The 14,752-nt window shown below is 39.7% G+C and overlaps 1 pseudogene; it reads right to left on the reverse strand.

Moving 5' to 3' along the window:
* Positions 1 to 616: 616 nt before the first annotated feature.
* Positions 617 to 4,476, reverse strand: LOC149102057 (uncharacterized; annotated as a pseudogene).
* Positions 4,477 to 14,752: the final 10,276 nt, after the last annotated feature.

Here is a 14,752-nt window from a genome sequence, read left to right on the forward strand (position 1 = left end):
AGATTTGAAATTTTTGCGCTCATTCTTGTTAAACCAGTACAGTTGGCAAATTAGTATATAACGTCTCAGTGCACGTATTTTCAATTGTCTAGATAGCACTTACACTTGCCTTCTGACTGATCAATAATAATAATTCTTGTCAACAGGGATCACAGATATTAGACGGATCCGTTAAGAAAATGGACTGCAACACTTATCAATGTTACATTCAACCACCTTAAAATAGTGTTAAAAAAGGAGGTCAGCAAGTCTTCGAAAAGAGTTAAACATTACTGACTTTTTGAAAGCTATTTCATCAATAAACAAGACTTGCAAGGTAGCTTTCATCAGCATTTTCTTCTCTGAAACAATGTGAATCAAAGTATAATACTTAAGTGAAATTTCGCAAAGCCTTTCCTGGTGTTAAGAAGGTGTAAGGGCTAATTAAAGGACTCACAAAAAGAGCTCTTGAAACCTTCTACAACATTAGATCATTACATAACGAAAACAAGATATATAAACAAGCCGCAAACTAAGTTTCCGGCCAAATCTTGTGTCCTTGTCCATTACTTTAAAACTTAAATGGTGTGTTAATACATAAAGATCAAGCCCCCCCCACCCCAATGATCGCAACATGTCAATCCAACATATCATAACATTATTGTGCGTAACATGTTGCACGCGCTTGCCCACCCTCTTGAGACATGTTCAATCATATTACGTGCTGATGACTAATACTTAACCAAAACACCAAACATGTCGCAACAGGGTAGACAAACGCACCCAACATGCTGGGAGGAGGTAGCAGGGAGCAAGATGACTCTTTTTCCCTCCTTGCTCCTCCCCAGAGGAGGTAGCAGGGAGCAAGATGACTCTTTTTCCCTCCTTGCTCCTCCCCAGAGGAGGTAGCAGGGAGCAAGATGACTCTTTTTCCCTCCTTGCTCCTCCCCAGAGGAGGTAGCAGGGAGCAAGATGACTCTTTTTCCCTCCTTGCTCCTCCCCAGAGGAGGTAGCAGGGAGCAAGATGACTCTTTTTCCCTCCTTGCTCCTCCCCAGAGGAGGTAGCAGGGAGCAAGATGACTCTTTTTCCCTCCTTGCTCCTCCCCAGAGGAGGTAGCAGGGAGCAAGATGACTCTTTTTCCCTCCTTGCTCCTCCCCAGAGGAGGTAGCAGGGAGCAAGATGACTCTTTTTCCCTCCTTGCTCCTCCCCAGAGGAGGTAGCAGGGAGCAAGATGACTCTTTTTCCCTCCTTGCTCCTCCCCAGAGGAGGTAGCAGGGAGCAAGATGACTCTTTTTCCCTCCTTGCTCCTCCCCAGAGGAGGTAGCAGGGAGCAAGATGACTCTTTTTCCCTCCTTGCTCCTCCCCAGAGGAGGTAGCAGGGAGCAAGATGACTCTTTTTCCCTCCTTGCTCCTCCCCAGAGGAGGTAGCAGGGAGCAAGATGACTCTTTTTCCCTCCTTGCTCCTCCCCAGAGGAGGTAGCAGGGAGCAAGATGACTCTTTTTCCCTCCTTGCTCCTCCCCAGAGGAGGTAGCAGGGAGCAAGATGACTCTTTTTCCCTCCTTGCTCCTCCCCAGAGGAGGTAGCAGGGAGCAAGATGACTCTTTTTCCCTCCTTGCTCCTCCCCAGAGGAGGTAGCAGGGAGCAAGATGACTCTTTTTCCCTCCTTGCTCCTCCCCAGAGGAGGTAGCAGGGAGCAAGATGACTCTTTTTCCCTCCTTGCTCCTCCCCAGAGGAGGTAGCAGGGAGCAAGATGACTCTTTTTCCCTCCTTGCTCCTCCCCAGAGGAGGTAGCAGGGAGCAAGATGACTCTTTTTCCCTCCTTGCTCCTCCCCAGAGGAGGTAGCAGGGAGCAAGATGACTCTTTTTCCCTCCTTGCTCCTCCCCAGAGGAGGTAGCAGGGAGCAAGATGACTCTTTTTCCCTCCTTGCTCCTCCCCAGAGGAGGTAGCAGGGAGCAAGATGACTCTTTTTCCCTCCTTGCTCCTCCCCAGAGGAGGTAGCAGGGAGCAAGATGACTCTTTTTCCCTCCTTGCTCCTCCCCAGAGGAGGTAGCAGGGAGCAAGATGACTCTTTTTCCCTCCTTGCTCCTCCCCAGAGGAGGTAGCAGGGAGCAAGATGACTCTTTTTCCCTCCTTGCTCCTCCCCAGAGGAGGTAGCAGGGAGCAAGATGACTCTTTTTCCCTCCTTGCTCCTCCCCAGAGGAGGTAGCAGGGAGCAAGATGACTCTTTTTCCCTCCTTGCTCCTCCCCAGAGGAGGTAGCAGGGAGCAAGATGACTCTTTTTCCCTCCTTGCTCCTCCCCAGAGGAGGTAGCAGGGAGCAAGATGACTCTTTTTCCCTCCTTGCTCCTCCCCAGAGGAGGTAGCAGGGAGCAAGATGACTCTTTTTCCCTCCTTGCTCCTCCCCAGAGGAGGTAGCAGGGAGCAAGATGACTCTTTTTCCCTCCTTGCTCCTCCCCAGAGGAGGTAGCAGGGAGCAAGATGACTCTTTTTCCCTCCTTGCTCCTCCCCAGAGGAGGTAGCAGGGAGCAAGATGACTCTTTTTCCCTCCTTGCTCCTCCCCAGAGGAGGTAGCAGGGAGCAAGATGACTCTTTTTCCCTCCTTGCTCCTCCCCAGAGGAGGTAGCAGGGAGCAAGATGACTCTTTTTCCCTCCTTGCTCCTCCCCAGAGGAGGTAGCAGGGAGCAAGATGACTCTTTTTCCCTCCTTGCTCCTCCCCAGAGGAGGTAGCAGGGAGCAAGATGACTCTTTTTCCCTCCTTGCTCCTCCCCAGAGGAGGTAGCAGGGAGCAAGATGACTCTTTTTCCCTCCTTGCTCCTCCCCAGAGGAGGTAGCAGGGAGCAAGATGACTCTTTTTCCCTCCTTGCTCCTCCCCAGAGGAGGTAGCAGGGAGCAAGATGACTCTTTCCATGGTTAATTTATTCATATATTCAATTTAGGTAATGACTCCAGAAATCGTAATAAACAAGGTGGAAATGCTTTTATTATTTTCCTTTACTTTGCTTGGAAGGAGAATTACTTTGCATTCAAATTTAGTTGAATCCAAGATACATTTTTTATTCCTTAAGCGGAGCGCAATGCCTCAAGAAAATCGTCAGTGAGAGATACCCCTACACGATATTTCGGGCACAGTGGTTTATCTTTTGTCCAAAATTCCCCAAAATCTTACCGGGGAATATTGTTAGAAGAGCATTTGTTTCTGTTCCTCAAACCTCCACTCCACTGAATGAGACAATCACGCGTGAGGAATAAATTTCTTTTATAATCCTTTACTTTTTTAAGGAAGGAGATTTGGAGGGAAGTATGTCTTAACCATAATCTCTTAATCTTTCCTTTTAAAGTCAAAAGTGGTTACATTTTCAGTACAACTTCCTCCCAAAGTAATTTTCTTTAAGATGGTCAAGGTTTAGGAAACGGCTGAAAGACTAGACTGCTTATTTATGCCCATAGTGTCGACACAGTGTAGTTTAGTCTTACCGCTACTTCTTAACCTTTAACCCTCTCAGAGAAAACTACTTTGGGAGGAAGTCTACCTCATATTACAACCCCTTTTTGAACTTTAAAGGGCGAGTGGAGGATTATGGATGAGAGTTAAACTTCCTCTCCAAATATTCTCTCCAGGAAAGTAAAGGATTATGGACGAGATTTAATCCTCCTTCGCGATTGTTTCATTCAGGGGAGTGGGGGTTTTGGGGGACAGGAATTAAGACTCTTCGAACAATCTTCCCCTGTAAGATGGTGGGGGAGTTTTGGCCGAAGATAAAATACTGTGCACAATGGCTCGTGTAGGGGTATCTCCCGATTTTTTTATTATCTGACGATTTTTTTCTGGCATTGCCCTCTTCTTTGGGAATGAGCAATGTTCATTGGATTAAACTGAATTTAAATGCAAAGTAAAGGACAACGACACAGGTTTAACCGCACTCACCTTTCTGGTTCTGCGGCATATTTTTTTCTACAGCTATTTTCTAAATAATATTTTATCACAGGAAGGTGTAAGAGCTTATTGGATTCTAGTCTTTAATTTGCTCTTTGCACCTTCCTTACATCAGCTAAGTTTACTTTCGTTATTTGCGAAAATCTCTATCTTTTTATTCTTCCCTCATACAGACTTGATATTATATATATTCACGTCCGCTTCATTTGTTAATCAACTATTCCATCGTAACTTACTATGAGGATCGACAGATTTACGATAAACGGAGTACAGGTGCTTTTCTTACAGTTTATTTCCAAGTTCAAAGAGAATTTATTTGAAAGTGTTTCTGCATTTGTCTTTTAGCCAGTTGTTCGCTGTGGTGTATCATTGTTCACTTTCTTTACTACTCCTCAGGCTACCTGTTGATCGAATCAAATATTAACAGTTCATCAGAATGTGTCACGCAGAATCAACATGTATTATTATGCGCTGAACTGTGGGAGTGAGGGTGCTGCTGCGATACCCTCCTACTCGTTCTATATTTTCTTTCCAAATAAAACTTACGGTGCTTACATACATAATGGAATGTTCACAAGGTAACGTTAGCTTTTGGCTTCAGAAAAAATAAACAAATACTAAGCAAAATAAACTAGTCGTTTAAATATAGAACTCTTACTAAATGATTGCCAATTAAATCTCTACACTTTAAAACGTCACCATAGTGTTATCGAGCGCAGAATGAACTGTCTTTTGAGTCCATCTTTCAGCTTTGTCCGAGCGATTATCAGTTTTTTTCCTAAAATTTCGAGTGCTGTGACAGCAAATGGCCTTGTTTCACTGAGCCTTCTGGAGAATTTGATTATCCATTCAATATTTCTAAATCCTCTTCCGAAACTTCGGCGAGACGAGAAAAAATGTCCCTATTTTGCAGACTATCTTCAACCACTGAATAGTAATGGATGATCGTACAAGATATACCTTAGCCAATCAAAATGAAGTATTGCATTAGTATAATCCGGTAGATTTGTACTAATGATAAACAGATTACTGTACCGTTGTCAAGCACAATATCTGTTGGTTATTAATTCTTACATAATGATCAAGAGTGATCACAATAAAACGTTTTCATGAAATCATTATGAAGACTGATTGACTTTGTGAATTCTTTTGTTAGAAAACATTTTTGGACCTAGAAATTTTAAAGTTAAAATTGTAAATTTCATTTTCAAAGTTAAAACTTTAACTTTGCAGCAACTATTTACTTCTGCTGGCATGTTGACACGACCTTTTTTCCTTACTTATGATCAACAACACGCTTTGCCTCGATCTGAACCAGTAGGGAAGAAATGACTTGCATTTAATGTCTTTTTTCAGGTTTTCTGAACTGTACTTAACAAATCTTAAGAAAGAAACTGACATATTCATTTCCACTTGTCTTATTCGCATCCTTGGATGGACCGTGGCTCAATATTTCTCTGCAAACTGAAGTCGAGTGATACAAAACTTAAGCCCTGCTCCGCTGTGTTAATACTTGGTTGGATTATCGCTTACAGAAAACAGCACCTCTTGTCAAAGATAATTTTGTATGTTTTTGGTATCCTTAAAGGGACACAGTCGGCTTTGGGACCGCGCTGACCTGGACACTAGTTTTCTCACTTTGAAAAAGTTCACCTCAACCTGAAATCAAAGATACTCGTCGAGTACATCTAGAAATCCGCTTCAATCTTCGCAGTGTTTTGCTTGATTTTCAATCGTTTACTGAAAAACCTGTTTTTGAGTGGGCTTTTGCTCATCCTATGTTTTGTATCATATTTGGTTAAAAACAGTATGGATCGTGTCTCTGTGATATGCAAATTAACTATGACATCAGATGGTATCTAATGCGCATGTGCTCCAGCTGACTGTGTCCCTTTAACTTTTAATAGGGTACCACTGATTCATGCTTCAAAAGTATTCATATTATTGATAAAAGAACGTAAAACCGAAAAATCAAAAACAAAGCCTCTCCAGTCTTTTCAAGGTACTGGACGTTTTTTTAAGCTTTTCGAAATATATGAACTGATTATGTCGTTCTCAAACCTTTATATCAGCCTAGCGTTTTTGTCAGTAGTCCGACATCACCAAGTCCAATTACATCCTTTACAGGGACAGGATCCGGTACTTCTTTTTTTATTAGGTTACGTCGGTCCTTGCAAATTGACCTTGTGTTTTCACTGCTTACCAAAGCGTGGCTTATTTAACTATCAGAAACCATAGTACACTTGCCTGCCAAGGAGTTGAAAAACAAATATTGCGTCGGAAACAACATCAAAACTCGATCTGCTATTACCGACCAGCTAAGAAATAGACTGACAAATGCGGGGTAAAAATACAACCTTTATCAGCAATGATGTGAAATGATTTCCTGCTGCAAATTATTAACGACCTGTTAACATGTCCACGACTAAATTTCCTCACGGTTAGGTGTTCGATTCTCGGTTCCAGTTTCTTATAGGTCATCGATACAATTTCAAGCATATCCTTAAGACAGTTGCATTTGTTCAAATCATAGTTAACACAGGGAATGGTTAAGGATCCCAGCAAACATCAAAAAAGCAAACAAACAGGCTAAGAGTTATGTTGGAAGGTCCTTGACCCTGTACATCTTTTTGTTTTATGCTCCTAGACTGTGCATGAATTACGTAATCGCAATGTTTCTATTGGTTAGCTGTATGAGCACACATAACAACTTTTTGTATTTTTCCAGATTTTGGGCAGGGTCAACCTCCCTCCCCCGCCCCAAATAGCCAACAAAAACATACAACAAAGAAATTTGCCATGATTCATAATCATTTCCCTCTATTAACCATGTTCAAATGTATCGTGTTTAAGTACTTTCTTATCTCACTTTAATTATTAATTGCCAATGCGTCTCGAAACAGTATTTAGGTCAATGCTCTTTCCAGTATCTTGATAAAGTGAAAACATTGGAAACTGACGCAGATCAATATAAATAACTAAACTTGGTAACTCCTTGTTAAAACAATCAGGGAACGTTTTGTTGTGTCAATTAGTTCACTGCTTTTCTTGACGCTCCTGTGGCAAACAAGCACACTCAAAGGTGTTTTATGAATTTTGGTGTACTTTTCTAAGCTCAAGTCCATGTTTTAGACATTTTTATGGTTTTTACAAAGTCTTAATTAAGAAAAAAAATTGAATCGCCATATTTTTTAGTATTTTCAAACTTTTTGACATATTTGCAAATTTTGAAATCCAAGATGGAGGTCCTTTTTAAAAGCACGATATCAGTTTTACCTGACAAGTTATTGCACGAAACTTAACATTTCTAGATGATTTATCACCACATACTGCATATATGTTTTATTACTATACCGCATTTATAATTTGATGAACATGGAAAGAGACGCTCTCAGTTAACCTTCACCCTTTGCAGGTTCTAAAATTTGTTTCATTTTTAAGAACTCCATATAAGAGATAAAAAGGATAGACGAATATGATTAAAATTCAAAAGGTTTGTTCAAAAGTTCCAAAGCAAAAATTAAACCTTAATGATAATTATGTCTTGAAACCTTTCCTCAGGAATACTGCTTGTAAATACTTCTTGTAAAATCACGGTTCCTGCACTAAGTGAGACTAGTTTCTAACTTCTGATAATAACGTTTTCCAATGCAATAACTTTGTACTAATCTTCCTTATGTCGAATCGATGTAAAACTTTTACACTGAGTTGCTAAAATGAGCTTAGATCAGGAGCCATAATCGGGGACGGAGGCCGTAAGCACGCGCCATTTCTAGTATTGGGGCTGTCCCTATGATATGGGACAATTTTTCTATTTTTAGAACAAATTGCGCCATCGTGTGCGGAAAGCGCGCGTACACGCTGCGAGGATTTTTGCGGTTGTAGCGCGGGGGCAATGGCATCCGAAATTCCAGACATGTTTTATGCTTTTAGCCCACAACTCAATACGTTTATGTCTGTTGGAATTTTGCTCAAATATTTTCGTCGTAAGCTGCTCCAATTCGACTGAAGTAAGGCAGTGTCGAATTTAGGTATGTCCCATTTTATATCACTCAGACCAAGTTGCGTTCCGCTGCTTCTTTTACAAGAGTTCCACATTACTCCACTATAAATTTCACATATGCTGAAGATTAACAGCTTTTCCGTAACACAGCAAAAAAACTAGTTGGAAAAATTTGGATATTGCAGCGTTTGAGGACTTCAAAGTTTCCCTCCTCTTGCCACACGCTTGGGGGATTTCGCCAGAGTCTATCGCCACCGAAAAGTAGTAAACAATTGCAAGTTTGCATTTCGCCTGAATTGTAAGTAACACTTGATATTTCATCAAGGCCCAATAAGTTTACGTCTGTAGACACGGCTAGGCTTTGTTTGTGTAAAAATTCAATAAATTGTCTGTTGTCGATGAATAAGAGCGCCCGCCCATCCGTGTTTTTTGCAGTCAGTAAACATGACAAATTGGACTTCCGCAATAATATCTCTAGTTTTTAAATATGTTCAAGGTTGATAAATGTTTGAGAACATATTAAACTGCTTAGCTGAAAATATGTGAATACAGCAGGAATAATCAGCAAAGTTACGATGACGCTTTCTTTAATCAACTCGAATAACGATTTCGATTTTGTTGGCTGAGTTATCAAAACTCCTTGTCTATTGTATTTTCGCAGCTGTGTAAAATTTCACTACGTTGAAGAAACACAGATGATAGTAGCCTTTTGGCGTTAGTGAAAATTGTTGCAGAATCTCAGCACAAAAGATAACGAAAGAAATCTTTGTCAAGATTTGTTGCCAATTAGCTACAATTGAAAACACAGACTCGGACTTTAAAGTGCACGCCCTGGAGCTACTTGTACGCGTCAGACGTTCCTTCCAAAACTTGCCAAACGAGCAGAAATAATAAGAAACTATCAAAAACAGGTTTTGGTTATGATTAAGCACTGTTTGAGAAATTCACAAATTACCTCGATACCAGAGTAGAGAGATTTCTTACATAAACTTTATTCTTTAGACAACATCCACGCGAGAACCCATGACATGTGCGTGGATCCGCGCGGATGTATGTCCGAGTCAGGGTGGCGCAATTTGTTCTAAAAATAGCAAAAGTGCCCCATATCATTAGGTGCGCGCAGATCCCGAGACTTACGGTCTCCGTCCCCGGTTATGGCTCTTGCTTAGATTGAAGATTGTTTATTTTTTACGGAAAACGACATTCCAAGGAAGCGGGAGCCTGCGCGTGCAGCAATTAACATACTATGTAAATTCCAAGCTTTCTAAAGTTTTCGATTTTATTTTATCTATTTTCCATTTCACTATTACATTTCATAAGTGTAAACAGTAGTTTTGATACCTTTTGACCTGTGTACTTGTTTTATTTATCTATTTTTCTCTGGGTCCTTTTTTATTTATTTATTTATTTATTTATTTATTTATTTATATATATATATATATTTTTTTTTTTTTTTTTTTTTTTTTTTTTTGCTGTTTGTTTCAAAATGTTTCGACCATTACTTCAGTTTATCATTACAGCTACCCTGAGAGACTAGCGTCACATATTTATTCTAGCTGGAATGTTATTTGTTTGCTGTTTGCTTGAATACTGACACAAAAACTTTATTCACATGCAGCAAACTGTTGTTTTCTTGAGAAAAAGAAAATACTCAAACTACACTTTGAAATCTATGTCAGTGAAACATCGCTACATCGAAAACATGACATTTCTCTAAAGCTTGAGCCCACTTGTGCCCAGACACATGCAAGTACGTATCGAAACCAAACAACGCTCGTAAATATTTTCAGCCACCTGTTCTCTGTTCTAAACGTTAATTTTCCATGTTAAATGGTGTAGCAAGACACTAATTTGCCCTAGGCGATGATATTTTTTTATTCACCTCCATGTTTAACACTGTACTTATATCAGTTACACAGACGAAAAAGTAGTGCATGTTTATATAGATTGGTCAAGCTTCGGACATTGATGACCGAAAAATGATCGTGTTTGGCAAAGCGCAATTAGAATTGTCATGCCGATAAAGTCATGAGCTCTATCAGTCGTTATAAATTAAGTTGCAGTTCGTTCTTGAATGTCTGACAATACTATTTTAAAACACATTTGATTTTGAGTAATTCCTTCTCTAAATGAATCGCCTTTAAAGTTCATTTGCGGCCTCGTATAAGGAAAGCATTGTTCGCACTGCAAATTATCATTGTACTATTAAACTGGAATTGTTCTCGTAAATTGTCGTACACGCTTCTCTGTCTGCAGCGTAAGTGGATCACTTCCTTAAATCTTCGTTCGCAAAGCCAAGCCGAGAGTGAGCTGAAATGCTACGTTAGCCTTTGTTTTTCACAATGTTTATATCAAAATAAATTTGTAACAATTTCTAGTACCACCACCACGTTTTTATTCTGTTAAATTTGAATTCAAAATGTTAGGAAAAAGCACTTCAATTTTGCATTGCGGAGAATATTCGGCCGTTTCAAGTTGTCCTTTAAAATAATAAATTGCGATGTTCAACCTTCCACTTCAGTCTCGTACTCAAAATATTAATTTTCCCAATTGATTGTCATACATTTCTTTTGTTGTTAGTTTATGAATTTGGTAACATTGCCTTTGTAACATACTTGACAACGCAACGAGGTACGATGTTATATTTTGATCACTCTTGGACTGAATCCGTTAATGGTAAACGACTAGAGAAACAAGAAAACGACTTATCTGAAGTAAGATATTTCCAGGCCAGGGTCCAAGAGCCAGTACACTGCTATCCAAAATGACTACACATTTCTTTGAAAGGGCATTAAACCTAGAAAGAAAGGAAACATCAACAAAATAGCTGGTTAATATTGATTGTATCACTTAACACTTACTGTTTTCACAATGTTCTTACGAAGGTTATAATAATTAACACCAGCATGTTTTATTCTGTAACTTTGATTCCATTATGTCACTGGACAAGTCTCCAATCTTCAAGTAAAATTCTTCTTACTAGTTACAATATATCCTGATTCCAATATTTTCTCTCCAACTGAAATGCTTATAACAAGGGTCAGGAAGGCATTTATATGGTCAGACTCTGATCACTCTTTGGACTGAAACCGTTCAATGGTAAACAGAGAAGAAAACGACTTACCTGAAAAAAGGTGTTTTGCTGGCTGTCAACTTGAACCAGGCTTCGAGAGCTTACACACTTTGATCCAGCATGGCTACACTTTCTATTGAAACGATGTTTGCATTCAACCTGGTGATAAAAAGAGCAGAAAACAACAAATTAAATTACTTTTCAACGATTATCGGATCTCCAGTTGTGTTAATTTCGAATATTTGCCCCTAAATACACATTTACAGTGCTTTTCTAAAGCTTTACTTTATTGAAATTGATGAACAAATCTCTCGCAATCGTGTACTTTTAAGAATTCGTTCGGACATCAGAACAATTCCTCGTTGCCCAACCGGTATGTAAGAGTTTATGGGTTCGAATCCCGTCACGGACGGAGATGTTCAATTCTTTGTCCCAAACTCACCACACGATCAAAATTTCATCTTTCACTACTCCCGATTAGATTTCTCTACAGGATACTTGGAATGACACAGTTATTAAAGTGGTCGACGACAAATTCAAGTAAAATAAGGAAAGGGTGAACTTATCTGAATTAAGATTTTTCCAATATGTCATATATAGTGCACCAGCGTTCAAGAATTACACACTGCAATCCAAAATGGCCTCACTTTCTCTTCAATATCCGAGTTCACCTGGCAAAAAGGGAGATTAAACTTAAAACGAACTATTTTTTCCATCAACAAATTCGAGACGTGTTTATAAATGTAATAACAGACAATTCTGCAGTGACTTCTTAAAGCAGGTATCAATACTGTACGGTAAAATTATTTAAGAAAACACTAAATTTTTGTTGGCTGGCAAATCTCAAACAAACTTCCTGGTTCTGCCGAGGACATTAAAATAGTTAAAGATTTTCTCTGCAAGATACTTTAAAATGTATTGACATGGAAGGAGATTTTATTAACTTTAGACTGAAACCGAAAAACAAGGAAAGTTTGAGGTGCTGGACTTATTGTAGAGAAAAAGCGTTTCCAGCCATTAGCAAGCAGTGAACTACTGATTGAAACCACTGAATCCAAGAGCTAACGAAGTTGTTTTTCTTGCATTGGCGAATTTTCAGTCCTTCGTTTCATAAATTTTCCAGAAACCAAGTGAGGCAAGGTGCAAATAAATTTCTAACACCGGCAAAAAATATTTTATGAACGTTACTGCTGAGCTTTGGTGGTACATTTAGACAACATTTCTCAGTTAATGAATAGAAAACTGCGAAGATAATATCTGGTCTATCTGAACCAAGATGTTTGCAATACTTACATTGTACCAAAGAACATTAGAGCCACGCACTGTCGTACAAAATGGTCTTGTTTTCTCTCAGCATATCTTTTTTAAAACCTGCATGAAAAAGAAAAGAGGAAGCTTTGATACACTGACTTTTAAAAACTGCGTTAGGCTTAGGAATTTGGTCAAAAAAATGCAGAGCTAGCGGTTCACAGAGACATTTAAAGCATAAATACTATTCAGACAGCGTTTAAACGCACAAAGCAGTATAAACTTATTATTTTTTTGCTACATGAAGACAGTTTATTTGGTTATTTGGTTATTTGGTTATTTTCCTCAGGATGTACTCTACATAATAAAAGAAAATCAATTATTTTCTTCCTTGGACTGATACTGTAAATGGTATAAGACAGAAGAGTTAAGAAAATGAGAACGAACTTATCTGACTATAAAATCTTTCAGATGTCGTCTACTTGCATCGAAGCGGAGGGTAAAACACTACAATCCAAAATGGCTGCATTTTCTTTCAATGCACGTGCACTCTGTGTTCAACCTTGGAAAAAAGAGAGCAAATGTCAATAAATGAAGTAAATCTCCTTTATTCAATAGAACAGTCTTGTAGTTGTACGATGTTGCTATTTTCAGGCATATTACATTGTATTCGCTAGCCTGAAATCAAGAGACTAGAGAAATGCATTTTATAGTAGTGACTGGCTTTCTTTTCGCTCAGAAAATTTACTGAGTACAAACGTGTTAGGTCTGGGATTCTGGTGGTATATTGTATTTCGATCAATCTTGCTCTGAATTAAATCGTTTACCAGGAAAACGACGAACAAATGACAAAACTACGATGTACTTATCTGGAATCAGTCATTTCCTGTAGTCAACTACCAGGTTCCTCTAGAGCCCAAGAACTACAACCTGCAATCCAAAAAGGTTTCTGGTGCATTTTAATTTAAATTACAATACACTAGAACAAAAAAATCATAAAATTGTAGCAAGGGTCAAACTGAACCATAGCAATCAATTTATCGTGATAGCTATCTTAGTCAGAATTTTTAAATCAGACTTTGCAACAAGGTCAGATCATACTTGTAAAATAAAGATAATGTAAAACCTAGAATTTACCTGAGATTGAAGTTGATCGCAAAATGAAGAGACTGATAAGGAGAGAACGTAGCTTCAAAGCTGAACACGGCTGCTCATAATAGACTACGAGTAGTCCCTCTTTCACTTAGTCCGTCGTGCGTGACGCGAAAGAAATTCGCGAGAAAAAAATGGCCGCACGATATCCTAGGGGCTAGGAGCGCGCGAAAGGAGGGACTACCGCCTAAGCCCAAGGGTTTGCCCTTTCACGGCCGAGTGATTTTTCGGTGTAGGATTTCTCATCTAGACGTCCTCTTATTATCGCCTGTTATCAATAGCCCAGGGAGATCTGAATAAAATCGCTCTACTCTACTCTTCAAGTAGCCAGGCAAAAACATATGCCGTGAGAAGTATATCTTCGTTCAGTGTTCGTTCAGCGAAACTGCCAAAGAAGTTTTAAACAGAAGACGGCGAATGAGGCCTCTTGTAAGGATTTTCGCTGCGTCTAAAAGTTATTGCGAAAATTTCAACAGAGTTTCAACCGAGAATTTACATTATACATTATACATTATACATAGGAGATCATCCAACTGCGGTGAAATGTTTGCCGATAGCAGCGGAAAATTTCAGGTGAATGTCCGGTTTCAAGTGAGAGTCCGGATCAATCTTTCAAATGGGCGGTAGAAAGGCCAAGTTCAGTGAATTGATATTCGCTGACTTAGACGATGCTGTTGAGCGGCGAAATCACTAACACGCTCGCAGTCGGGTTGGAGGCAGAAAGCTTTGCCAAACAAAACACTGGGTGAATTTAAATCTTTCCAAAGCCTGTTGGCAGATTCGCAAGAACATCACGGCTTGCGAAGCGCGATTCCAACGCTTCGATTAGCTCTGGTACCGCTTCGATTTGCTCCGGTTCCAAAACATTCCTGCAAGACGTCACAGGCATCTCGAATGTTGACAACACGTTGTCAACGCGTCTAACATAAGTCAATCATATTTTTGCATTGTGAGAGCAACTCATATAATTCAAACTCTTGGGCTTAGGCGGTAGTCCCTCCTTTCGCGCTCTCCTCGACTCCAGGATTTCGCGCGGCCATTTTTTTCTCGCGGTTTTCTTTCGCGTCCCGCACGACGGACTAAGCGAAAGAGGGACTATTCGTAGTCTAGCTCATAATGGTTACATTTCCTTTGGGTTCCCCTCTGTTCGTCTAATGCCAGAAGGAGAGAGGAAACTGTCAAAAATATATCACCTTTGAGTTTGAGGTCCTATCAGTCGATCAATCAGTTTGGTAGTTAAAAACCGGCCATATAACATCGGACAATATCGCCTGCATTAACAAATTTCTTAATGTTCTCTTAGGATTATTTTCTCGCCAGAATTCAACGCAAGTTTGCTCAAAATTGGTTCCATTCGTCAA

The sequence above is a fragment of the Orbicella faveolata genome, unplaced genomic scaffold (assembly GCF_042242905.1).
Source record: "Orbicella faveolata isolate gen_17 unplaced genomic scaffold, um_ofav_v1 contig_36, whole genome shotgun sequence".
NCBI classification, from domain to species: Eukaryota; Metazoa; Cnidaria; class Anthozoa; order Scleractinia; family Merulinidae; genus Orbicella; species Orbicella faveolata.